The sequence below is a fragment of the Barbus barbus genome, assembly GCF_936440315.1.
Source record: "Barbus barbus genome assembly, chromosome: 45".
NCBI lineage: Eukaryota > Metazoa > Chordata > Actinopteri > Cypriniformes > Cyprinidae > Barbus > Barbus barbus.
Window position 1 is genome coordinate 14,555,936 of NC_136723.1, and position 27,821 is coordinate 14,583,756.

Here is a 27,821-nt window from a genome sequence, read left to right on the forward strand (position 1 = left end):
GGTAGCAGTAAAAACAAAAATAAACGCCGGAGAATCTAGTATTTATTTTTATCATTCAGGAAACACGAGACGAAACAGCAGCATCACAACCTGTGTTAAGCATCACGTCTCAGCAGCAGATACACTCACTAACACGAAGATTCAGAGAGAGAGAGGCTGCAGAGTAGGCTACACCATAGACATTTAACTGACGGTCTGCAGTGACACCATGTGCATGAACTATAATATAGCATGAATTATCTCTTTACAAATCCAGTAACGGTATACTGAGATGAAACAACGACGTTAGAGGCTATACTCAAAGTAATGCAACGCTGAAAAACAACATTAAAATACTCAGTAATAATTACACTGCATCAGCACATGAATAATCTAATAAGACTGCAAACAATCAAACAGATGCTTCTTATGACAGAATCTATGAGCTGTGAAATGCAGTGGTCAATTGAACAGGTCATAATATAAAGTTGCTATAACCAAACGAATGACCCGGTAAGTGAGCTGCACAGTGATAAATGAAAAGGTAAAATATGTTGATATAATGGAAGAAAACACGACTGGAACACTGTATTGACGAAACACTGAATGTCAGAATTGTATTATTATTATTATTAATATATAGGCTATGTCCGGTGTCGTTTATGCATACTGCATTTTAATTGAGCTTGCCTATGTCTTAATGTATGTCTCCAAATAAAGACTCCAAAAGAGCGTAGGTCTACTGATTTTCAAATTTAGAAAAAACTAAAAATAAATAAATAAAACATAATGCTGGAAATGCCTATTATATTTAAATACACCATGATTATTTTAGCACTTGAAAATCTTAAAACAATTAAAACATCCACCACAAAGTCTGATGCCATAACTTGAAACTGAAATCGTCTTGTTTCTTCGTGATTAAATTATTGCAAACTGAATATTACTCCACTTAAAGAGTTTATATTTATCAGTGTTGTTATAGGAACTCTGGAGCTGGAACTGTCTAACAGTGAATATGAAACTTCTGCGTTTTCACCAGTGTCTGAATCATCAGCAGACACTTTTGTCACGAGACCTCCAGCTTGACCATTCTAACTTAGAAAAGCATTAATAACGGGAGCTGGGAAATGTGGAGCATTGTCATTAACATCAGAGATATGTACAGTTATAACAGTGCTGCTGGAAAGAGACGGAGTTCCTTCATCTGCAGCTGTAATTGTGATGTTATACAGAGAAACACTCTCTCTGTCCAGAGGTCCATCTACCACTAGAGAATAATGATTGTTATATGACGTCTCCAGTTTGAAAGGAAACGAGCCTTTCAGAGCACAGTGAACAATGCCATTTTTACCTCCATCTTTATCAGAGACTGTGACTAAAGCAACAGCAGTTCCCGGTTTTGCATCTTCTTTCACACTTTCCAACAGAGGAGTCGTCTAGCACGTTGTCATTCTCATCCACAACTTCTATTAAAACTTTGCAATGTGTACTTTTAGGAGGAACGCCTTTATCTCTCGCCTGAACACGCAATTCAAATGCAGGGTGCTCCTCCTAGTCAATTTGACCTTGAACGACAATTTCCCCTGAGTTAGAATTTATACTAAACAAGTTCATTTCATCGGCATTTCCATGAAATGAATACTGAATTTCACTATTGATACCCTCATCCAAATCACTGGCAGAAACAGAAATGATTTTGGTTCCACTTGCTGTGTTTTCCTTCATTTTAACTTTGTACAAAGGTTTGCTGAAAATAGGTTTGTTTACATCCATGACATTAACAACAATACTCAGTGTTCCAGATTTAGGAGGTTTTCCTCCATCAATAGCGGTGAGTATTAAGTGAATAACCGTTTGTTTCTCTCTGTCTAAAGCTCTCTGTAGCACTAATTCAGCAGATAAACTCTTTTGCCCGCTATGAACATCAAAAGAAAAATATGCATTTGAACTCAGTTTGTAGTCTTTCAGTGAATTACTGCCAACATCTGAATCTTTTGCAGTTGGTAGAGGAAATCTGTCCCCCTCGTTTGCGATCTCTGTAACATTAACAACATACGTGCTGTCCGGAAAAAAGGGAGCATTGTCATTCACATCCAGAATTATAATTTCAAGATGATAAAGTCTGTGAGGATTTTGAGCAAGAGCCCCTAAATTTAACGCACATTTCTGATTACTGCCACACAACTCTTCACGATCAATCCGGTCTTTGACAAACAGCGAGCCCGTTTTCACATTTACATAAAATACTTTGCATTTGATCCAGGCATAATCTGAAACATGCGTGATTCTAGTTCCTGAGCACTGATCTTCAGATCTTTTGCTATATTCCCGATCACTGTTTATTTACCTCCTCAGAGACGGAATAAACAATCTGGCCAAGCGAAGATTCCCAAAAAGACAGAAATAAAAGGATCCAGAAGCCGTAAAATTTTGTAACATCCATGATTGTGCAGCAGAATGTCCTGCGATTATTTACTGTAAAAACGATTAAAACAACCAAACAGACCTCTCTCGATACAATCCGACATCAAGACGCAGAAGCTACTATAAGCTTTGGTTATTGACACGCCTTCAACGCATTTCTTCTTGTTCTGATGCTGTAAAGGAGGAGCTCAGATAACTCTCAAAGTCATGGTCTGCAGTGCCACCACGTGTTGTAAAAGTGGAGAGACAATAATATGCTACTTCATACAGTTTTATGTTAAATAAAAAAATTCACTAAATGTATCACCATACTCAACCAGTAAAATATAAACATTCGTGTCGACTCAAACATTAGTAATCAACAAAAAAAATTAATAAATAAACGAATTAACTAAACAAAAAATTGTGCTATTTAAGTAAATATGAATTGAGAAGGAAAATACGTCACTTTCGCTGTCCGTGGTACTGAAGTGATTTACAAAATACTTCAGTTAAGCAGTAAATAAATAAAGAAACAAAAAGCATTATGATATGACAAATAATGTTACAAGAAATAAAGAAAGAAAGAAAGAAAGAAAGAAAGAAAGAAAGAAAGAAAGAAAGAAAGAAAGAAAGAAAGAAAGAAAGAAAGAAAGAAACGGTCAATAAATATAGACTGTCCTATAGTGTAAAAAACCCAAGTCAAAGAGAAATTAGAAGCGTAGTACAAGCAAGTGAAACTTTAAGATGAAACCCCAAAGCTGCACAGTGATACAAACGCCAGAGTCACGAGATGCCGAAATAACTTGCAAAATTAAAATGTATCATCTTAACAAGGAGTAAAAATTAAATTAAATTAAATGAATAATAAAAAAATGAAAAGCAATATTTCGACTTTGTCAATACCGTCCCTTATTTTACTTATCTTTAATTTGGGTAAGCGTTGCATTTTTACTTTTAAATACTTAAAAGAAGATTGGATTTTTTAAATTCATAACAATTTATTTTACAAACATCTAAAAAAAAAAACTTTTTAAACAGGCTTAGAAAAAAATCTAATTAATCGTTTTTGAAATTATAATTTTACAAGTCAGGTGAAGTTTAAGTAAAATGCAATACAGAGGCAGCATGTCTTACCTTCTCAGCGCTCGGAATGGTTTGCGTGCACGTAAAAGTGTCTTCTCCATTAATACTTATCAACTGCTGGGGGAAATGGCGAGGGGAAAACGACTACATCACTCTTTATCGTGTCGGAACTAAAACACACGTCGTACTGTTGTGTGGATTTAGAGAAGGACCAGCTTCCGTCTGGATGTGTGCTGATCACTGGAGCGCTGTACCTGCTGAAACTGCTGTCTGTCCTGTTGCATTTAACTGCGATCAAACTCACAAGACTTATAATTAAAAATATAATTGCTACTGAGATAATAGCAATGAGCAGATACAGATTCAGATCTGAAAAACTCTCCTCTTTAAGGAACTTCTCTGAAGGATGTCTTTATGTCATTCAGACTCTCAACAACCACAACATCCATGGACATAGTCGCTGAGAGTGATGGCTCTCCATTATCAGACACTGTGATAAGAAGCGGGTGAGTTTTTAAGTCATTGTCACTCATTCGTCTCTTAGTTCTTATTTCTCCAGTGCTGCTTCCAATGCGGAAGAGATTCGTTCCTTTGGGTTCAGTTAGATGATAAGACAGAAGTGCGTTATATCCAGAGTCAGCATCAGCAGCTCTGATCTTGGCTACAAAGTATCCCGCTTCAGCAGAGTAGGGAATGTTCTCACTATTAACTGATCCAGGTTCAGAATAAGGCGGTAAAATAAACGGACTGTTGTCATTCTCATCCAGAATAAACACATTTACAGTCGTATTACTGCTCAGAGGAGGAACACCAGAGTCTGTTGCCATAACTTGACAGTTTAATGTTTTTACCTGCTCATAGTTTAATGTCTGCATACTGTATTGCCGTGAGATAGCGTTGGTATATCTCAGTCACAGAGTTTATGCTGATTGCTGTCGATAACGGGACACTGGGACTATCGAGTAATGAATAAATTACCTGTGCGTTCTCTCCATAGTCATATGAAATATTAATAGCTATAACTGTGGTTTTTGATAGAGGTGGGGTTCCATCATCTGTAGCCGTGACTGAAATATTATACTGTGCAGTTTCTTCTCTGTCAAGAGTCCCGCTTAAAACAAGCGAGTAGTATTTCCCCCTGTGTGCTCTGTAATACAAAAGGAGAGTTTTGGGGAATAGTACAATGCACTTTTCCATTTTTACCTCCATCTTTATCTTGAACCGTGATACAGTGCCTTGTCTTGCATCTTCACTTATATTATCCAGCAGCGACTAGAGTGTAATGTCAGGTGCGTTATAGTCAATGTCAAGTATCTCCACAAGGACTTTGCAATGAGATGCAAGCGGATCTCGTACGCATTGATGTCCTCATAATCCAAATTGCCAGTAACTGTTATTTTCCCCGTGGTGTTGTTGACCGCAAACTTATCTGCTATTCCTTTTTGGCCTTGTTTAAATTTATACACGACTTCACCTTTGAGACCCTCATCAGGATCAGTGGCATTCAGCTTTAGTATTGTAGTGCCAATAGGCGCGTTTTCTAAGACTTGAGCTTTGTACACAGTCTTGGAAAATACCGGTGCGTTGTCATGTATATCTAAAACAGTAACAATAACACTTGTATTGCCAGATCTCAAAGGTTTTCCTCCATCGACAGCAGTTAAAACCAATTGGATCGTAGACTGTCTCTCTCTATCCAACGCTTTTTGCAGCACCAGCTCTGGAGAAAGACCACTTTCTGCATCTGGATTCACTTCTAGGCCAAAAAACGGATTGTTTGACACTTTATATGTGGTAACTGAGTTGCTTCCCACATCCGGATCTTCTGCACTAAGCAATGGAAATTTGGTTCCCGGTAATGTTAGCTCAGAAATGTGGATGTATTGGGCTTTTTCGGCAAAATGAGGGGAGTTGTGAAGTGAAGTGACATTCAGCCAAGTATGGTGACCCATACTCGGAATTGCTCTGCATTTAACCCATCCAACGTGCACACACATAGCAGTGAACACACACACACACCGTGAACACACACCCGGAGCAGTGGGCAGCCATTTTATGCTGCAGCGCCCGGGGAGCAGTTGCCTTGCTCAAGGGCACCTCAGTCGTGGTATTGAGGGTGGAGAGAGCGCTGGACATTCACTCCCCCCACCTACAATTCCTGCCGGCCGGAGTCCGACTCTCTAACCATTAGGCCACGACTTCCCCTAAACGTTGATATCCGATATTTGTACTTCTACTGTAAACATTCAAAGGATTATTAACAATGGCCTCCAGGCTTACTGTGCAAGTGTGAGCAGTGGGGCACAGTTGTTCTCTGTCCATTGTCTCTTTCACAGAGAGAACACCAGTCTTTAAATTCACGGCAAAATTATTCTTAGATGAAGCTGAAACAATCCTCAGTCCACGCGATTCTAAATCATCCACTTTTAGATTTAAATCCTTGGTTAGATTTCCAACAAATGTTCCCGGACTCACTTCCTCGGACACTGTATAAACAATCTGCCGCGACATCACATTCCCTGCTAGACAGGAGAGCAAGAATGTAAGGAGAATCAATACAAACGTAGGTTTTTTGAACAATGCCATCGTTTCAGTGATTAAGTAGTTGTTCACAAACAGCGATTTGGTGAAGGTTTATCCAAAGAGAAAAAAAAATCCTTGCCGTCCTAAATCTCCTTCTCCTGCAGACAACATTTATCCTCAACATGCAGCTCTTCAGTGCTTGTGAGTAAGATGGAGCTCCACAGAAACACGAGTTTCTTTGGTTTGTTAGTTGATAGTGCCACCATATGGTCATACTGTATAGGGAAACAAGAGTTTGCATTCTGTCCCGAAATATATGCATTAATGGAAAAACTATTTCAACAATATATAGGCTATTTATATTAATATATTTTGAATAAATCTAAATTATTTTATTTTCCCTGACATATATTTGGGCCCTTTTTATATATTTTATAATCAGTCATAAAAAATAACATTACAAAATGTTCAAAATGTACAAAGAATATGTATTCTAAAATGTATTTATGGAAATATACATGTATATGTATTTTTGTCAAAATATTTAATCTTTTATAAGCCTTTGACTGTTCTTATAATACATTATAATTTTATTTTTATTTCTCGATTACTACCCTAAAACATTATTTTAATATAATTTGAAATTTAAAGATTTAAACTAGACTGTATTTAGTTACTAAAAGGCCTATATTTTGTCCAGAAGCAAAAACACTATATGATTGATTATCATCACTATAATGATGATATATATATATATATATATATATATATATATATATATATATATATATATATATATATATATTATTATTTTTCAGTAGTTGTTCAAAACATTGTATTACTTGCATTATTGATATTTTTAGTGTTAAAAAAATTATGTAACCTATTAAAAGCCATGTTTTATTTTATTTGCTTGCTATATGCTTAGGGGATGGTGTGTTGGAGCAGCTTTTTTATTATTTGTTTCTTTTGTTTATTTGATGTTATTACATTTTATTAATAATAATAACAATTTCTTCTCAATGTACCTTTTTGCTTCTGACGTTGTGTTCTTGTACTTGGACAGTATAAGAGATTGTGTGATATCAATATAATTGTTTAATTAATTGTTTTTGGACTGTGAAAAAGTTTTAATAAACTTCTTTAAATCATTCTTATACTTTACATGTGGATGTTGCATGATCTTGGACTTCACACATTCATATGGTTTCATTCATGGCTAAAACGTAAAAAAACAAACAAAACATAACAGTATAACTAACAGAAGCAAACAGTATTGCAGGGAAGGACTTACAGCAAATTACAATTTACAGTGTTAAATTCATTACATTTGATTCAACATACTTGTGGTAATGACAGTATGTGAGCATAAACCCAAGTAATAATTGAAATCTCAATACAGTATGGATCATACATTTAATTTAGCTGAGGAGAGAAGTATTCTCAACTGAACACAGCTGGTCACACTTACATAGTCTGTATAAAAAATAAAAAAAATAAAAAGATGTTTATTGAAAAGATGAATAAAAAATGTCAAGATTGTGTCATGATTGAGCAAACCAGTTACGATGGAAAGGTTACTTTATAGACATCTTGTGTATGTACAGTAAAAGTCACTGGGGCTGGTGTGTTGGAGCCACTTTGCATAATTGTTCATTTGTTTATTTTATTTATTTGATTTCATTATATTTGATTAATAATAATAATAATAATAATAAAAGAAGAAGAGGAATATTTATTGTTTTTCTGTAAAGAAGGTTAGAGGTTTTGACCATATAAACTATGGTCAAATTTTCTTTATGAGAGGATTTATTTTTTGTTTGATTGATTGATTGATTGATTGATTGATTGATTGAAAGTGCTAACCCCAAACTAGTGACACATGGAGAAAAGGCCATACACTATGACTATATATTCTATATTAAGTGAATTTAGGTTTAAGTTATATTTAAGTTTAATTTCTTCTCATTCTATCTGTAATCTATTTAATAAATTGTTTGTGTTATTTATAGTTCATTTATGTAAGTGTGGATATCCAAATAAAGTAAACTGTGTCATATTTTACCCAAAAATTCTTCATACAGTGGGCTACCAGTAAAATTGATACAAAGTTTGGACAAAAATTATTCAGACACTTTGAGCTGACCATGGTTTTCTTAAGTGTTTTTTCTTATTATTATTATTGATAATGTGACCTTTTTACACCACAGACTGCACACAAAATTAAGTATTTATTGGTAATTAGCTGACCTAAATTGGTATTATCTAATTGTGAACTTAAATTTAACAGCTGACAGCTATTCAACCTAATACATTACATACCTTTCTATCAAAGTTATCTGACATTATCAAGATTAATTTGTTCTGAAACAGTTTAACTCTGAGTTTTTGACATATTTCATAACCATTTTCTAAACTATAGCAAATAAAGGGAAGGGAGGGGAAGTGGTGTGTGGCCAAGTATACTATGGCCAAGTATATTTACACACACACACACACACACACACACACACACACACAGAGAGAGAAATTATATGTACTTTCAGTGAAATATATACACTTTCAGAAAAAAAAAATCATATTAAAATGAAAAACAACTGGGAATAAAAACTAGCAAAAACAACAGCATAAGTAAAAGAAACAAACACGCATGCAAGGAACTCAAGACTAAACTCTAACACACACACATAAATAAATAATTAATAAATAATTACAATAATTAATTAATTCATTAATAAACAGTTCAACAGGACAATATGATTTTTAATAGAACTGTTGTACTATGTTCACAATATGTAAAGAAACTTTAAAGAACCATCTTTTTTAGAATGTTGACTACAAATAAAAATAATAATTTTACTTTGTTTATTCAAGATGCAAGAAAAGTATTGTATTGCTTTTTACTTGGTCACAACACTTGACATTTTTGGATCGTCTACAACAATGAAAAAAAAAAGGTAAAAAAAAAATGCAGTGATGGCAGACTTGATGTTGCATGTGTTTTTAGTTGACACTTTGACCTCAACTTATTTTTCTTACAGAACATGTAAAAGTAGTATAGCACAAAGTGGTGCATTTCAGCTGAAGAAACCCACAGAGAAACAACAATTATCATCTGTGTGCATCAGATAGATCTGAGAGTACTTATGGCAACATGAACTCCACTGAAACACAAGAGATGGACAGAGATGATGAAGAGGAGGAGGTGATCTATGCCAATGCAAACGTTATAATTAATGATGATGGCAAGGGTGGAGGACTCAAATACAAAGAGACTAGGAATACTTAAAAAAACAGGCACAGACTCTTCTCATTATGTTATACAAAGAGAGACATTTTCAGAGGTATAAACAAATATTTTGAAACATTTCGAACCCAGTTAGAAATCAAGACTGCCAACCTCATGGAAGAGATAAAACAGTTACTAACTGAGAATAAAAAACTCAGTTACATAAACTGGTCCAAATCCAATATGACCAGTAGTACCTCATTGACTTATAAGCCATGTATTGTTTATTATTATCCAATAAAATTCTCAAATCAGTATGATATCACAAAATCACACAGAAAGCAATCTATGAATGAAAATCTAAATCTGATCTGCTGATTCAGGTTATGGAGGTCTGAGTTAAAAAAAAAAACTTTTTTTCATAACTCATTACATGAAATCTGTGTTTATTTGGAACATATGACATTGTCTCTGAAACACCATGACATTCTGTATATGTGGTCTTTTAATGCTTTGCTTTAGCCGTTACATGCCACAAAAAAAAATTGTTAATAGATCATGCTGTAAAAAAATAAATGGAAACTTTAAAAATCCAAGCAGTGTAATGTGTTTAGAATGAGAAATGCTCTAACTATTGTCCTATTACTTTGTTTTGTCAGTTTGAATTTGTTTGTTGACTAAATGCAAAATGCCTTGTTCAGCAAATTTTCATTTAGTAACAGTAAATTGATTAGACACTTAATAAATATTTATTCATGAAAAAAACAATCATCCTTCAAAGCAAATATATCTAGTATATAGATTTAAATGGTTGAAGATACTGACAATCTACGAAAGTTAAACGATGAGCTCTCTACATCACAACACAACAAATAAACAATAACAACAAAATAACAACAGAAGTTTAAATTAAGTCAGCAAACAGCAAAACAAGAACCCTTTAACAGTAACCACATAATTTACCTTACAGCATTTGATGGATTCTGTTGGCCAGACATGGGTGTAACGTAATAAAAAGAACATAATATTAATATGTAATTTAAAGAAATAGTTTAATTTAGCTCAAAGGGAATCATTTATGATTTTATGGGGATTTGAACAGAATCACTGTTATGACGATTCACTGAACGAGCCGTATAACAAACTCTGCAATGGATATTAAAATCCCAAATATAATGAAAACACTATTTAATAGCACAGTAACAAGATCTGCAGATTAAGACATTAACTTGTGAGCACAAAACACAAGATACTTCTCTTTTCAATATAAATAAGTTTTTATTTGATAAATCTAAGACATAATCTAACACATGAACACAAGCATTCACACATTCACACGTTGCAGAAAGAGAGAAAGTGAGGAAAGGATGAGTTTAAGAGAATGGAAATGTGATATCCCAAGTTTACAGCAATATGTTCAATTGCATAGACCTGAACAACAATCAATCAATTATTTCACCATTGCTTTGAGTTTCTCAATTAGGTTAAAATTTATATTAACTGCACCTGATTCAGTTAGAATCTGGAGGTACTTGCTTGCTTTGCTAAGGGAATCCCTTTTGTAGTCTTCGTTGCAGGAAAGGGGTTCAACGAAGTGGCTGATTGGTTGAGAGTTCAGTAGTCGTTGAAGTGATGTCTTGGGAAGCCGATGGAGTTGTGGCTGGTAGAAGTTTTGAGGCGGTCACAGACTCGAGTCGGAGACGAGGCGTCGTGGCAAAATTGAACTTAGTACACGAAGAATAAAGGAATAAAAGGATGTAACGAGACTAGGTTGGTTTTCTTCTCATTGTGGTAGCAGCTGGCATGTGTGCCAGAGCATGCTCAAAGAGCAGCATAACAATGCAGTGGCAAAAGAAAAGAAGAGAAGAAGGGTGACCAAAAGAGAGTTTGATGGTGTCCTGAGTTTTTTGATGGTGTCCTCGGCTTTCAGACCGTCCCATCTGGACGTCTTGACCAATTAGATACTGTCCTTGCTCGGGGTATTGCTTTGTTTCTCCACCCCATCAATAAATCAACATGTTAAATGGTCAGTCACATGCCCGAACTTTACAAGCTCTTGCAAAGCATACTTTTGAATGTGATTTATATAACCAGAATATGATACATTTTACAAAGAATTGATTGGAAGAAACATTTAAAGCATGAATTTTCAAACTCATACATACCAAACATGAATATTACCCTTTAAGGCTTAAGCTATTCAATACTTATTAAAAGCAAGACATACACAATGAGTGATTAAAACAAGGATAGTCAAATGTGTGGGTTACATACATAATATGCAGTTATGCATAGAAATGATTAGTTTCATTAAAAATTAAAAATTAAAGTCTTTTAAGATGATTTTAGGTGCATATGGAAGCAGACAGTCTTTGTGAACCAAGGAATTTCAGTCAGGTTCTTTGTCTTCTATGTGTGGGGGTAGCCAATCTAAGCAAGTCTGTAGCTCGTGGTTTTCCAGCGTGGAACCCATGTGATGGCCCTCTCTTTGACCATAAGTCTTGATTACTTGCCCCAAATTTGACAGTCTTTTTCCTGAATTGGAATTATCAATAAGTGTTCTTTTGTCTCAAGGTTGTAAACTGTTTTGTGAAAGAGTTGGTTAGTTTGCTTGCTTCAGACTAGTGGTGCCAGAATCTAATTTATGACATTGTCCTGTTTTCTTGGGGCCTCTCTGAATTCCAGCTCCTCAGGTTTCAATGTTCTGATGCATCTTAAATTTGTCTGATTCAGTCTCTGATATTCTACATGGGTTTTTAGGTAGTTAAAAAAAAATAAAAAAAAATTGGGATGTTCATTTTTATTATTATTATTATTATTGTTCTTGTTGTTGTTGTTGTTATTATTATTGTTATTATTATTATTTGTTTAGCTCCATCTACATCACTCAACATAGTGAGGATTTATATTTTTAATAAATGAAGCAAACAGGCATGCAGAGAACTCGAGACGACTTACAGCAAAAATACAGCGTTAAATTCATTACATTTAAAACAACTTATTTGTGTTACAAAGCCACAGACCAGCTATAGTGTGCCTGTGGTCAGAAACAGAACTTGCAAACTGCACTAGGCTATGCGTGCTGAATAGCTCCTACTAGTGGCAGACATATGTATAACACAAACGCATGCATTACACAGTATCAGCAGAATTTCCCTCCTTCTTGTTCAAGACCCTATCAGAATTCACAAGGTGTGTATATCTGAACTGTAACTGTAATAAATACACACAGACAAACTGTAGAAGCACAATTAAAAACACATTATAAATAGATGGCTTATTGGGTATTTTAATCATTTTAATATATTTTTAATAACTATTAATTAGAAGTTTAATGCAATATCCTAAACTCATTTGTATGTGAATCTGCATGTTTCTAAAAGAAAGAGGTAAAGCAAGATAGAATAAATAGGCAGTTGGACAGTATGTGTTGAGGAGGTTAAAAAAGGTGTGCTTCTCAAAATCGGAAGAGATGGAGGTGTTGTCATGGTGACTGTTTCTATGGAGACAGTGTTGCTTAGGTCAGCACCAATGAAGCGGTGTGTTTTGTCAGTATGTGATCATATATCCTCACACACTCTCACAACACAAACACCTCAGAAACATACTGTAAAAGCTTTTATTCACATTGCAGTAGTTACAAGCAAAGGGAAAATCATAAAGTCCAGCAAGGATACAAAGGCATTGTTTACTGTTTGCATAAGGACATTTCGCAAGTAAGGCAACAGAAATACAAATACTGAAATGAGATGAAACTGTGACGTATATGCTGATAGTATAATAAACATCATTCTGTTTTTTTTTTTTTTTTGTCATTAAAAAATTCAGGCACACTTTTCTCTGCCCTAAAGCAAACAGCTAAAGGCACAGCATTTTTTTTTACTTGTGTCATTTATCTCTAAATTCTCACATCTGCTGCCAGGTACTCCAATTTGAGCTGTCATTATTCAGAAAGTAAGTTAAACTGAATTACATGGCTGTCAATACTAATGGCAACTTGTAGTATGTTTCTGTGTCCTGGTAACTGGATCAATCTAAATACAAATAACATGTTTCAAGTGACCTATATTGCTGTTTTCTCTTTTTTCTCTCTCGTCTTGTTCCTCCTACACCACTTTTTCTTGCACTATTGTCATTCCTTTCCACCTTCCCACTCATTTCAGTAGCTGACACATTGATTTCATACAAGGAAAGGAATATAGATTTAATTTCTGTCATGATATAAGTAGATCTACAAAATGATATAATGAAATTGCTGAATATATCACCACAAATAATAAATGCTTACAACATTGCACTGTCATCATATATAAGAAGCAGCATTAAATACATTAATAAGCATTTTTATCTCAATTTCATAATACAAAACAATATAAACCTCAAAAACGTATGTAAACGAGGCCAAAAATTACACTGAATAGCAATTTGATAGTACAATTGTTGATTCTTGTACAAAATAAAAAGTTTATATTATTGTTGTCAATGTGGCAAGGTTAATATTCTAGCACTGGCTACATATATCTGCAAAAAGGTAGATTAATAAATGTTTTAGTAAGTAATGTTTTAAAATGTTTCCTTTTTGTTGTTTTCGCACCTAGTACAATAAATTTGCACTAAATAATTTATTTTATGCCTCCTTGGTTTTCAGTCAAATTTTGGCACATCCCTATGGCAGATGCCATACTGATGTAATGGTAACACTTTATAATAAGGTCATATTTCGAGGGGTGAGAACCAGAAGGGCGTAAGTGACATTTCACCAACTTTACAGGAGAGCCAAAACAAAGTTTGATCTGACTTTGTGTACTGATTTCAATTGTTTATAATACAAGTTTGTACACTCATGGATTACAGTACTTTTGCCAGTAGAAAGAGCTCATTAAGAGCTTTCATTTGATATATATATATATATCCATTTCACCAAAAATGTCACTTACGCCCTTCTGGTTCTCACCCCTCGATTTATTAACATTAATTAATGCCATAGCCAACATTAATTAACAATGAGCAAATACGTTTTCTATTGTATTTATTCATTTATAACATAAGCTCATAAAATACAACTGTTCATTACTAATTTATGGCAGATCATGTCTATAATATTATTATATTACAGTAATATTAATATAATATTACAATATATATATATATATTACAACAGATACAACTTTTTATTTTACGGAACCCCTACAGCGACACGGTGGTGGAAAACATTTGGTTGTGGGAGGAAAAAATATTTTTGAAATTTTTTTGCATTCCCTCGAGAAACTTTGCATTCCCTAAAATGTTAGCATTCTCTCGCAAAGATATTTGCATTCTCTTGCAATACCAGTTGAGTTTGGATATGGAACGCAAATATCTTTGCAAGAGAATGCAAAAGTTTTGCAAGAGAACGCAGTTTTCCCTTTAGGGGCTCCATATGGTTTTAATATTGAATTAGTATATGTTGCAATTAACATTAACTAAGATTAATAAATGTTTTAGAATTGTTAGTTTATAAAACTTATGTAGTTAACTAATGTAAACAAGTAAAACCTTTTTGTAAAGTGTCATTCGTGTGATTAATACCCTTTGTAGCATTTGTCTAGGATTTCAAATAATGTACTTTTTAATGCTTTTTAATGTTTTAGGCCGTTTATGGTATTTGGTAGGCAGGATAAAAATAAACATTAATCATATGCACCACATAGCTGGCAAACCAAGTGTTTTGAGGTATAAACAATGCCTGGCTCATTAGATTGTGCTCATCTGATCACAGCTTTCTCATCAGTGTGTTTTAACAATGTAAAAATAGAGCATCATTAATACCAGAACCCTTTAACAGTCTTGACCCTCTTTTCATCTTTTTACCAGCTGTTTTGTAGTTCATATCTTACTAGAATCAGACAGGTGAAAGTCCAGTTCTTTTTGTAGTTGTGAAGTATCACTTCTGTCTTTGCTCTGTAGTAGAGTCTATATAAAAGTATTTAGATACAAAAGTCCATCTTGTTTATCTTAGCCATGCAAGTCATGCTCAATGTGGTTACAAGTTGCTGATATACAGTTGTTAGACCCAGCCTTAAATCACCACAAAGCCGCACTGAATGTCTCTCTCTGACACAATGTTGATCTTGAAAGTCAATTGAAAGTTAATTCTTCTATTAGCCAAAAAGGCAACACGAAGAACAGGAAGCTGGAGAATAAGTGATGGTCAAAACAAGTCAATAGAAGTAACTAAATAATCTGAGTTGTGTGTTTGTGTGTTTTATGCCTAGTCTGACACAAGCATCGCAAGAGCATGGAAAATAATAAGTAATATTAAATTATTAATATTATAAATGAATACAAAATATGTAAGGAAATTAAAACGCTCTCTTGAAGCTACACACAGAGGTGTTTGAAAACTTTGATTCTTCAGTCTTGAATCGAATGAAACCCTGAAAAACGGTAAAACAGAAGATCAATCTGTCTCTCACGGACAGTGAGCCTGGTGTGGAAGGTTGTAATCCATCAGTCAGCATTTCCAGATCATGGTAAATCACTGCTTGACTCCTGTCAATAGACAGAAACATTAATCAAACAAGCACATAAATGTTGACATTTTGCAATCTATCTATCACTACTTTTTGCTCATTATTTTACTTGCAACTATCCATGCCTTTGGTTTACCCTTTAAATGATTGCTCCATCATTTTACCCATAAAGTTTTTTTTTTTTTTTTCTGACCAAAACATATTTTAAATATCTGCTAAATATATGTTGTAAAAAGCACAGAGTATGACTTTTTTATTATTATATTATTTTTAAATCGAGAATGAAGTTTGTTTTAAACCTTCAGTGCCAAAATATGTTTGCTCTTATTGTAAGTCAGTGGGCGAATAAATATATTCCCAATCGTAAAAATACATTTTAGGTAAGTTAATTTATTTAGAGACAGAACAGGAATCACTCTAAGACAGATTTGAGATCATTTTTACTTTTATATTATTGTTATTTTACTTTATTATTTCATATCAGGGAAAGAGAATCATCCTATCACTTATACCACATCAACACTGCAAAAAGGTGCAACATTCTCACCGTCAGCGCCTCTGTCTCACTCTTCCTTTACTTCACACACCAATGTGTGTCATACTCGTTCTCCCACTCATCTCCAAATATAGACACATACTGGCACATTAACACTAGCGGTTCAACTTTTTATATTATCAATATGAAAAAAAAAATGTTTTGTTACAAGTTATTATTTACAGTAGACATTTTTTTGCAATTTTTAGTTTCTTTTAATCAACAGGCCATTTTTTATGGATGGCTGAAGATAGTTTTACACTTATTCATCACATTAACTATGAAATTATCACTAAAGTTTGAGAATCAATAAGTGTCCAGATACTTAATTTGAACTGTGTATGCATTATTTTATCATTTAAAACTAAATAAACCTATTTTTGTGAAATGTTTTGCTTAAAATTTGTCCTTAAACTATATTTATGTCTGGTTATGTAATGCAATTACAAAGCAATCAATTTTTGAGTACTTTTTGGGGTCATTGTATATGCATATGAGTACATACAAGTCTAAGTGAATCTACATTACCTGTAAAGTGGAAGACCTTGAAGCACTGGTCTCAGTGAGTGCAGCACTTCCTGGGATGCTCGACACAATGAACCCTGCTCCATTTGGAAGGGGCTGCCGCACCACCACCTTCCCTTTTCTAGTCTCTGCCAGAAACAGACTGTACCAGTAGGCATCACTAGAGATGAGAGTAGAGTCAGCAATGGTAGAAGAGTTCCTCTGGCTGATGATACTGTTCCTACCCTGAGGAGCTGCTTGTGAGGGTTTGGGTTCTTGACATTTCAGCACGATGATCACCAGGATGGTTATGAGCAGAAGAAACAACACCGACCCCAAACCGATCAGCAAATACAGGTTGAGATCGGTGAACAGGTCGTATTCGATAGGCACCTCTGTAGTTTCGGTAAACTGTGTGACCACTTGTTCCACTGTGGAGATCTTGATGGTCACCGTGGCGGAGCGAGGAGGATCTCCGTTGTCTCTGGCTATGATGACCAGGCGTTGATGTCTAGGGTCTCTGTAACTAAACATGCGAGTGGTTCGTATCTCGCCGTTGTACTGGTCGAGGCTGAATAGCGTGGTGTCGGTGATCTGGAGGAACTGATACGTTATTCGAGAATTCTGCATGGAGTCAGCGTCCAACGCAATGACCTTGGTGACCAGGGATCCTTTATCGCTCGACCTCAGAATTACTTCTTCTATAACAGCACCTTGCGGACGCCATGGAGAAACTATGAGCGGCGTGTTGTCGTTTTGGTCCAGGATGATGATGTGTACGGTCATGTTACTGTTAAGAGGAGGAAATCCTGAATCTCTAGCTTCGATGTGAAACAGAAACTCCTTCTCTCTTTCGTAGTCAAACGTGCGTAATGCGTAGAGGTTGCCGTTCTCGGGGTTGATGGAAAACAGCATGGACATTGAGGTGTTGGCGATCTCCTTTTCTATGATGAAGTAAACAATATACTGATTTTCATGCAAGTCTGGGTCGTGGGCCGTTAAGGAGGCGAGCAAAGCCCCAGGCTCATTGTTTTCCATTACATGAATGGTATAGAAGGATTGAGGGAACATTGGGGCGTTATCGTTGACGTCTTGAATTGTAAGACTGATTGTTTCGTTATCAGTCAAAGGAGGAGTTCCTCTGTCGGTCACATAAAGTGTGATATCATAACTGTTTTTGCGCTCACGGTCAAGCGATTCGGTGACTATTAACTCAAAAAAGTCTTCAGATGACTTATTAAGAGCAAATGGTAAAATCTCAGCATTATGGATGGAAAGAACAACCTTACCATTATCTCCAGAATCCCTGTCACTCACACTGAGGACGGCGATCACTGTTCCTACAGGGTCATTTTCTTTAATCAAACTCTGAAAAGATTTTATTGTAATCTCAGGATGGTTATCGTTTAGATCAGTGATGAACACCAAAATTTTACACTGGCCAGAAAGTGGATTCACGGCCTTGTCCTTGGCTTCAACGTACATCTCAAAGCTCTTCACTTCTTCAAAGTCAATCATGTCTCTTACTCTTATTTCTCCACTGCTGGGATCCAAAGAGAACTTTTCTTGTGTTTTCTCGGATGTGTATAAAGTGAAGGAGTATATGAGCTCCGCATTGGCACCCTCATCCAAATCGGTTGCATCCAGCTGCATAATCAGTGTCCCGATTGGTGCATTTTCAATGAGGTCAACCGAGTAGACTTGTAGATCAAACTGAGGGGCGTTGTCATTAGTATCCAGCACTTGAACGATAAGGCTGGCCGTACCTGAGCGCGCAGGTACGCCCCCGTCCACGGCGGTGAGGGTTAGTGTATGAACGGCTTGTTTTTCTCTGTCTAAACTCGCTTTTAGCACCAGGTCGACGTATTTAGTCCCGTCACTTCCAGACTGGATTTCAATCGTAAACGTGTCGCTGTCACTCAGATAGTATGTCTCGATTGAGTTCTCTCCAACATCTGCATCCACCGCGTTTGTTAACGAAAATCTCTCTCCAGGTGTTGCTGATTCTGAAATATCGAGCGGTATTCTTTCCCTTCTGAACTGAGGCGCGTTGTCATTGATGTCCATAATTTCTAATTCGATATTAAATATGCGTATTGGACTCTCGATTATCACGTCCATCTTGAGGAAGCAAAACGATGATGTTTTGGCAGGGCATAAATACTCCCGGTCAATTTTCTCAGCGATAAACAGTTCTCCGGTGTTTTCGTTTATTTCTAGGTATTTCTTGCTATGGATATAATCCATCTTTACCTTTCGTTCCAACAGACTGTGCGCATCAAGGCCTAAATCCGTGGCGATATTTGCGATCACTGTGCCCACTGGAATTTCTTCAGGGATGGAGTATCTTGTTACAGCCGAGGCGAGACTCCACATCGCAGAAAGGACGACAAAACCGAGCCGCCTTCTCTTCCACGGATCCATTGCAGAGCGCATTTCAATGCTTTCACTGTCTTTCACAAGAAATATAGCAGTGTGTCCCAAAACGAATCGAGGTTTGCGGGCGTTTGGATTCTCGAAAACACCCAGAGCATCGCCATAGCGCCGTGCCGTGGATCAGATTCAGCTGAGCTTCAGTGCTGCTCTCTCTGCCTCCGTCCAACAGAAAACCAAGCATGGCTGTTCTCGCATCCTCCCCTTAAAGTGAATATCAGTAGTGCAGCGACATCGTGTGAAGTTAAAAGTTTGCATTAAAATATATTTTAGGACAAAAAATGTTATTTGTGAAAGAATAGTTTTTTCTGCTCTACATTTGAAATTACTTTTGAATTTGTTGCGAAATAGCCTACCGAAACTCTTTATATAATCTCTTTAATGAGAGTCTATATATAATGTATAATTTGACTGCAAATGTTGAAAGTAACATTTATTTACAAAGTAATAAATGTATTGACATTTAAAGTACTTTTAGTTTACTTTTAGACTAATGAAAAGAAGGAAGATCAGCACCACGGACAGATCCATATTGTGCCAAGTATATATATAAGTTAAACATTAAAACATAAACTGTGTGAATAGCCTTAAGACATGTTGATTTAATGTTGCACATGTATTTCTATTCTATCAACTCGTTTTATTTTTTATTAAAATAACCCTTCATCATCTAACACTAACTCTCTCTCTCTCTCTATTCTAATCTACTCTATTTCTAGTCTATTTACGCTTTCTATTTATTATTATTATTATTTTAAATAAAGCTTGCTATGTGTACTATCTGGGACTTGACACAGCACTCACATATTGTTGCTCTTTTGTTGGTTGATTGCTTCTATTGTCCTCACTTGTAAATTGCTTTTGATACAAGCATCTGCTAAATGATTAAATGGAAATTTAAATTATAAAATAAAGTCACTTTTAAAGTCATATTTTGCTCTTCAACTTTTTTCATTTTATTCTAACTGTCCTTTTTACTGTCATTGATATATGTAGCAGAAAGTGTGAAGAGACAAGAGATGCATGGTTTTATATTGTCATGTTCTTAATGTTCCTTGTCATTTTGGCACAGCAAGAACCACTGCAGTGGAAAACCTACCTTTTTAAAACAAGATTACAGACAAAAGAGTTACATTAAATAAATTCTAATAATTTTCTTTATTCTGTACATTTTGGTAACGAGAAGGATATAAAATAGGAAAATATAACCTTTTATTCTTATCAATATGGGTAATTACAATTAAAGCAAACATCTTGCTTTCATAAACACTGCAGATAACTGAAAAAAAAAATTAAATGATTATCAGAATACTTTAAATACTGTTGTTGCCAAATCATATAGTACATATAATCCAACTAAAATATACACAACTATATACAGGAAGTGACCTACAGGTGAAACTGAAAAAAATCATTTGAAAAAAGCATTGGTTATTACTGCATCCTCTTGATTGTTATTGTTTGACTTTTTCTTTTTGCCAAAAGTTGAGAATGAGTTGCAGACTTCAATGTCCCCATTGTTTGCCAGTTTGAGCGTACAGAGTGTCGATGGTGTTCCAGGAATGTAAACATTATGTTGATAGTCTGGTGGGGGTTGAATTGAATCTTGTTGATTATAACGTGTCCATGAACGATTTGGAAAACCTCCACTCTTAGATGAGGACTTATAGTCTGTTTTAAATGACAAAGAAAAAATGGTTGGTTAAACAATAAAAGAAAAACCATAAGGAACCTACTGTATGAAGCTGGTCTTCTTAGGCATGATAAATATAATGATTTTACCATGCATGTGATTTCCCCAGGTCCAGTACTGCGGGACAGGTGTGTAAGCATAGTAGTCTGAGTCCTGAATCAGTCTGCGCTGCAGTGTCCTACCTATGTTTAATGGAGTATGGCTAGAAAAACATGGACACATCAGATGCTTTGTGTGTGAGAGAGAATGAGGGGGGAGGGAGGACTGAGAGAGAAATGGAATCAGCTTTAACTTTAATCACCTTTTATATGCATAATTGAGCTGGTTCTTGGTCAGGGTTTGGTCTTTGTTGCCCTGTTTGAGCTGCAGAGGAAACAAACAAACAAACAAAAAAAGACTTAAAATATTTACTCCACTTACACTTCAGAGGTTAAAGAATGTACTACAAACATAATACCAAGAAGAGAAAAGACCTCAGATTACATCAAAAACCATCCCTAAAGCACTCAGTGACTTTACTAAATTATCACCTTGTTGCAGTACACCTACAATTTGGAGCAATGACAAAAATACACTTTGTTTATTTTATCATTTATTTATGAAATATGCATTAAGAATTTCAAGGTCTAGTTCACACACACAAAAAAGTATAGCTCAAAGGTAGAAAAACAAACAAACAATGAAACAAACAATATTGTTTACTCAATAGTTAACCTCACTGCTGTTTAACAAATGAATAAAAATATTATTTTATTAAATACTACTACTAATAATAATAATAATCATTATTATTATTAGTCACTGCATTATGTTTTTATCTTATTATTGATGTATTATTATGGATCATTATATTATATTATATTATATTAGCTGGAATAACACTATGAAACAAGCAATTCTGTTTGCTCAACAGTTAATCTCACAGCTGTTCCGAATAATACTATCAAAATACTACTACTATTATTAATTACATAAATTATATTATTAATTTATTATTGGCCATTATTATATTAAATTTAATATCATCTATATTAAGAGATTTCATATAATGGTAAGGTAGAATAATTATTTTAATTAAAAAAGTATTGATAAATGTATTTAAAACAGAATTACTATAGGCTACTATATCTAATGTTGTATTTTATTATATACTATAAATTCTGTATACATATTGTTGCTGTTGTTTTTGTACTTGTGTAGTTCGTACATTGGCATTTCCAAATATACTTTATGTTTTCAATTACATTATCTGAAGTCAAGTATCTGAAGTCTCCATCTAGTGGACAAACTTGAGATAATTTTTGATAATCACTTACTTCATTTGGAGAGGTCGTTCCATTCCTGGTGCCAAGACTGTGGCTGGCTGGGCTCCAGGTCAAAGTTTTGTTTTCCATTTCCTTTATATTGTTTCGGGACGTTGTTCCCGTGGGGCTACAAGGCTTGAGGAACATGAAGTCACTTCTAGATGACTCTGGAGTCAGACACATTTTATAGCAGTAGTTTTGACCTATTGGGTTGTTCCCGTTTACTTCCACGCATTGCGTGGGTCCCTTTGATCCCGGTGATATGTGAATGTTCAAGTTAGACTTTCTAACGACGTCAGTGGCGGGGTCCTTAGAATGAAATCCACTGCACGAGTTCCTGTCCTTCACTCCCTTAATTGTAGCCAGGACAATAATAGCCACGAGAAACATGAATGAAACGGCGCCCAGAGATATGATTAAATACAGCGTGAGGTTTGACCGATACTGGGGGCTGAGCGCGAGGTCACCGAAATCAGGCAAGGATTCCGGCACGCTGTCAACAACTGACAACATGATGGAGGCCGTGGCCGTGAGCGGCGGCTGACCGTTGTCCTTGACCAAAACCACCAGCCTCTGCCTTCTGGGGTCGTTGTCCATCAGCCGGCGAATTGTCCTGATCTCCCCGGTGTACAGAGCAACACTGAACAAACTGAGATCTGTAGCTTGGAGGACTTCATAAAAGAGACGTGAGTTTTGACCGGCGTCCGCGTCCATGGCGGTGATTTTAGCCACTAGGTACCCGGCATCAGTATATCTGGGGACAACTACAATCGCCGCGGTGTCATTGTCGGGCAGCGGGGACACAACGACCGGAGGGTTGTCGTTCTGGTCCAAAACAAACACGTTGACGGTTACGTTCGCGCGGAGAGGCGGGAAACCAGCATCTTCGGCTTGAACCACGATCTGAAAGTTTCTGAGCTGCTCGTGGTCGAAAGAGCGCACTGCGTAAATGTTGCCGTTATCTGAGTTGATGGACACGTAGGCGGAAACCGGCATTCCATGGATGTCGTTTTCTAGAATAGAGTAGGATAAATAGGAATTCTGATCCGCGTCTGCGTCTTGAGCGGCGATGGTGCAAATCGAGGCTCCTGGCGCGTTGTTTTCGATCAGGTAGACCGTGTAGGAGGGCTGTTTGAAACGCGGCGCGTTATCGTTGATGTCAGACACTTGCACTAAAATGGTTTTCCTAGTGAAAAGCGGCGGTGAGCCCATATCACGCGCTGTGAGAGTGATGTTATACTCTGAAATGGTTTCTCTGTCCAGAAAATCACACGTAACTAACGCGTAATAGTTAAAAGAGGAATGTAGCTGAAAGGGAACGTGATGAGGGATTTCACAATCAACATTTCCGTTTTCCCCAGAATCTTTATCCATTACGCTAATGACTGCTATCACTGTGCCAGGTGGCGCGTCTTCTTGAACCGGCGTGGATACTGATGTAAGAATCACTTCTGGAAGATTGTCGTTGACGTCAATGATGTTAACCATAACTTTGCAGTGCACCGCCACCGCTGACGGTCCCTTGTCTTTGGCCTGTACATAAATCTCGTGCATCCGTGCCTTTTCATAATCTATAAGTCCTTTTACGTTAATTTCTCCAGTGCGGGAATCCACGCTGAACAGTTCGCGCACTCTCATTGGAGCGTGGCCGCTAAAAGAGTAAGTGATTTCTCCATTGGGTCCTTCATCTAGATCAGTGGCGTTTAGTTTTATCACGACTGTGCCTCTCGGCGCGTTTTCAGCCAACCTTACTTTATAAAAGTTCTGATCGAACACGGGCGCGTTGTCGTTGGCATCCAGCACCGTTATGTTTATCTGCGCAGTGCCCGATCGTTCTGGCGAGCCTCCGTCCACCGCTGTAAGAACCATCAGGTGAGTCTTCTGCTGCTCCCGGTCCAGCGGACTTTCGAGGATCAATTCTGCGAATTTACTGCCGTCGCTGCGCGTCTGGACATCCAGGACAAAGTGTTCGTTTACGCTCAGCAGATACGAGCGCAGCGAGCTGTCACCGACGTCCAGGTCCTGCGCGCTTTCCAGTGGGAAGCGCGATCCAGGAGCGGCCGATTCGGAGATATCCAGGTTAAATTCACTCCATGGAAAAACCGGAGAGTTGTCGTTGACATCTAGTATTTCAACTTCCACTCTATAAAATGCTAATGGGTTTTCGATCACAACCTGGAGATGGAATGAACAGTATGGATTTTGTTCGCACAACTCTTCTCGATCAATTCTTTCATTGACGAATAAAACCCCGTTTTCTAAATTCACCTCCAAATATTGTCGTTTCGCCCCTGAGACTATTCTAAATCGTCGGATTGAGAGTTTGCTGGTGTCTAGTCCCAGATCCTCCGCAATATTTCCAACAAAAGCCCCGTGCTCCAGTTCCTCTGGGATCGTGTAACGAATCTGTGCTAGAACTACATCCAACACCATGAGCGCCAGGCAGGATACCTGCCATGTCCGTATCCACAGCTCCATTAAAATATTGGCTCCTTCTTAATGTGTGACTTCAAATGAACGACCAAACAAAACATTCATAGTTAAGGCTTTAACATGGTGGACAAAAACCCACCCAAACGCATAGCAACATTTCGAGAGAGAATGAGCACGCTAATGATATTGAAGTGAACCTCGTACTTCAGCACTACAGCATGAGCCTTTGGCCATTGGCTCTTGCGCACGAGTGAGAGAGTGTGAGTGTGTTTGGGTGAGAAAGCCAGAAGGGGTGGAGGTGGAATGGGACCTGTGTGTTGGAAAAGTGCCTCATGACAGTAATCGTCGACTTAATGCGAAACATTTATTTCTCATAAACTTTATTGTGCCTTCCTTTTCAATACATAACATTTTGTTTCAAAATTATTTATTGTTATTTATAGTAATTCCTTATATCAAATAATAAGGAATTACTTATAATTCCCATTTTCCTGTTAGCCAAAATTACATTACACGTTTTACTGAATGGTTTTCAAAGATCTCGTTTTTAGATTAATTCTGTAATTTACCATAGAGTTAACTTTGAGTACTTAATTCAGTTATTTAAGTGAAAATTACGTTTGATAACTATATTTTACAGTGTCCTTGTTACATGTTGTAGACTATTTAATAGTAAAGTATGCATAATTACATGCAACTAACCCTAAACCAAACCATAATCTTAACCCTAACCATATTAATTAATATTACTCAGTACTTAAATGTATAATTACACTGTAACAACAGCACCTTAAAACAACCCATACATTTAAAGGTTTAGTTGACCAAACATTTGATTGCCTTCCATAGCATTTTTTCCATATTATGGAAGCCAATGGCTACCATCAACTGCTTGATTACCAACATTCTTCAAAATATCTCCTTTTGTGCTCAACAAAAGAAATCATTTTTTCCACCCTCAAGTTGTTCCAAGCCTGTGTGAGTTACACAAGCTTGGAACGAGGGTGAATAAATGATGACAGAGTTTACGTTTTCATTCATTTTCATTATCCCTTTAGTATTTAGACTAATATGTAACATTGCGGCCATATTATGGTGGGTTAAAAGAGCAGGCAATGAAGCTGAGACAAAGACTTTTCAGCATATTTGAAAAGAACTCTAGCTTCTTCCCCATGTAATTCCTGCAATCTTACTACTTTCTCATTCCTCCTGCTTTCCTTGACAAGTAAATAAATTCTGTTTAAAATAAGCACCATTCCATCTGTCTATGGAATGAAACTGCAGCAGATGGCATGATCTTCCAAGGGCTCGTGCTCTTTTTAATTAATGTAGTGGGGATTAAAGGGCCGTGGGTCCGGATCATTAGTGAACAGTGGTATTAAAAGGTTTTGTGAGGCATAATCCAGCCGCTCGCGATTGGCTGAACAGCAGACTACAGGGTTCCCATGATATTCTCCTGCTTTCCATTACCTTAAGTGCATACTAAATGGCATAGAGCCGAGTCAGAAATAAAGCAACTTATATCGACCCACCGAACAAACACATTTACTCTCATTAATGGCCAAAAAGAGGACACGAATGTGGAGTGGTGTAAACAGTCGTTCTTCTTACTTATTGTCATTCAGGACCAGAGGGGTGTGACTTTTTAAATGAAGTTTTAGTTTTCTGCTCAACTACATTATTTAAAACTTATTAAAACAGTGTATGTATAGGACTATAGCTGTATATGCTTTAAAGCATAAATCTGATATGTTTAATATATCCTTTTTTTTTGTTAATATTACTTTACCTTTTATGTGCATTGTTAATCTTGTATATATATATATAAAAAAAAAAAAAAAAAAAAACCTTATTAAAACAAAATTCTATTAAATAAATATCCTACAGTACATACACTGTACTTATCAGGAGGGCAATCAAAATTTAATTAGGGGTCTCGGACACCCCTTCCCCCAACCCCCCTTCGCTGCACCCGGTTTAGGACTTTTTAACACTGAATAAATAAGTAAATAAATACGACTCTGTGACCATATAACGCACATATTGTGAATACTGTGACTTTTTGCTGCAAACAGCTTAGTTAAAATTTATACTGTGAGATACACCTGATTAGGGATGAAATTAATATCTTTAAAATTTAACATCCCTAATAACTCCAGGGTGTCATGTGGTCCCGACATTAGACTGGCACTAATTAAAGGCTCATTTTCCTTCTGTCTCTGAATTGATTTTACCAGAGTGCTTTAATGATTTTGAATTTGTCTGTTGCCTACATTAGCCTTCGGTGAACTCCATAAATGCAGATTGACCTACAACAGCATTAGGCTACACAACCGCGCCACTGTTTATAATGCAAACAGTCTGAGGCTTCAGAATTGAGTTTGACAATAAATAAATATATATTTATAGATATTATACATTTAAATAGACAATAACTTACACTACTGGTCAAAATGAAGAATAATAGTAAGACATTTAACTTTAACTGAGCAAAGTTTACTTATGCTCATCAAGGTTGCATTTATTTGATCAAAATTAAAAAAGTGATACTGTGAAATACTATTACAATATAAAATAACTGTTGTGCTGTTGTTAAAAATTGTTGTTAAAAACAGTTAAATGAGTGCTGCTTAATATTTTTGTGGAAACAGTAATACACTACCATTGAAAGATTTGGAGTAAGTTTAAAAAAAGAAGAAGAAGAAGAAGAAAATAAATAAATACTTTCATTCAGCAAGGATGCATTAAATAGATCAAACATGACAGTAAAGATATTTATAACATTAAATAAAATTTATATTTCAAATAAATGCTGTTCTTTTGAACTTTCTATTCAAAGAAAAATACATTGCAACCATTTCTTAAACTAGTTCTTTAAATTGTAATAATATTTCACAAATGTAACCGTTTAACTGTATTTTTGATCAAATAAATGCAGCCTTGGTGAGCATAAGGGACTTCTTCTAAAACATTAAAAATAATAATAAAAAAATAATTAAATTAAAAAAATATATAATCTTTTGATCAGCAGTATATGACAATAATGTTTATGATCATTCACATCGCACCAAATACAATTCAATAATACTTGATTTTCCTTTCCAAAAGGAAACACCAGGGCTTAAAGCTTTGAAGTAAAAGACTAGTTTTAGTTAGGCTTAGGTTTTAGTTAGGCTTAGGTTTT

At 35.9% G+C, this 27,821-nt stretch overlaps 2 pseudogenes across 2 annotated transcripts; both read right to left on the reverse strand.

Moving 5' to 3' along the window:
• Positions 1-51: 51 nt before the first annotated feature.
• On the reverse strand, positions 52-2,425 carry LOC306864443 (protocadherin gamma-A8-like; annotated as a pseudogene). Its single transcript has 2 exons — positions 849-2,425; positions 52-90 (listed from the first exon to the last, which is right to left on the reverse strand). The product of its transcript is annotated as a protocadherin gamma-A8-like (transcript).
• A 169-nt stretch (positions 2,426-2,594) lies between these two features.
• Positions 2,595-24,682, reverse strand: LOC306864444 (annotated as a pseudogene). Its single transcript has 8 exons — positions 22,217-24,682; positions 21,202-21,263; positions 20,990-21,102; positions 16,799-19,227; positions 4,828-5,036; positions 4,450-4,618; positions 3,523-4,322; positions 2,595-2,618 (listed from the first exon to the last, which is right to left on the reverse strand). The product of its transcript is annotated as an uncharacterized misc_RNA (transcript).
• Between the last annotated feature and the right edge of the window lie 3,139 nt (positions 24,683-27,821).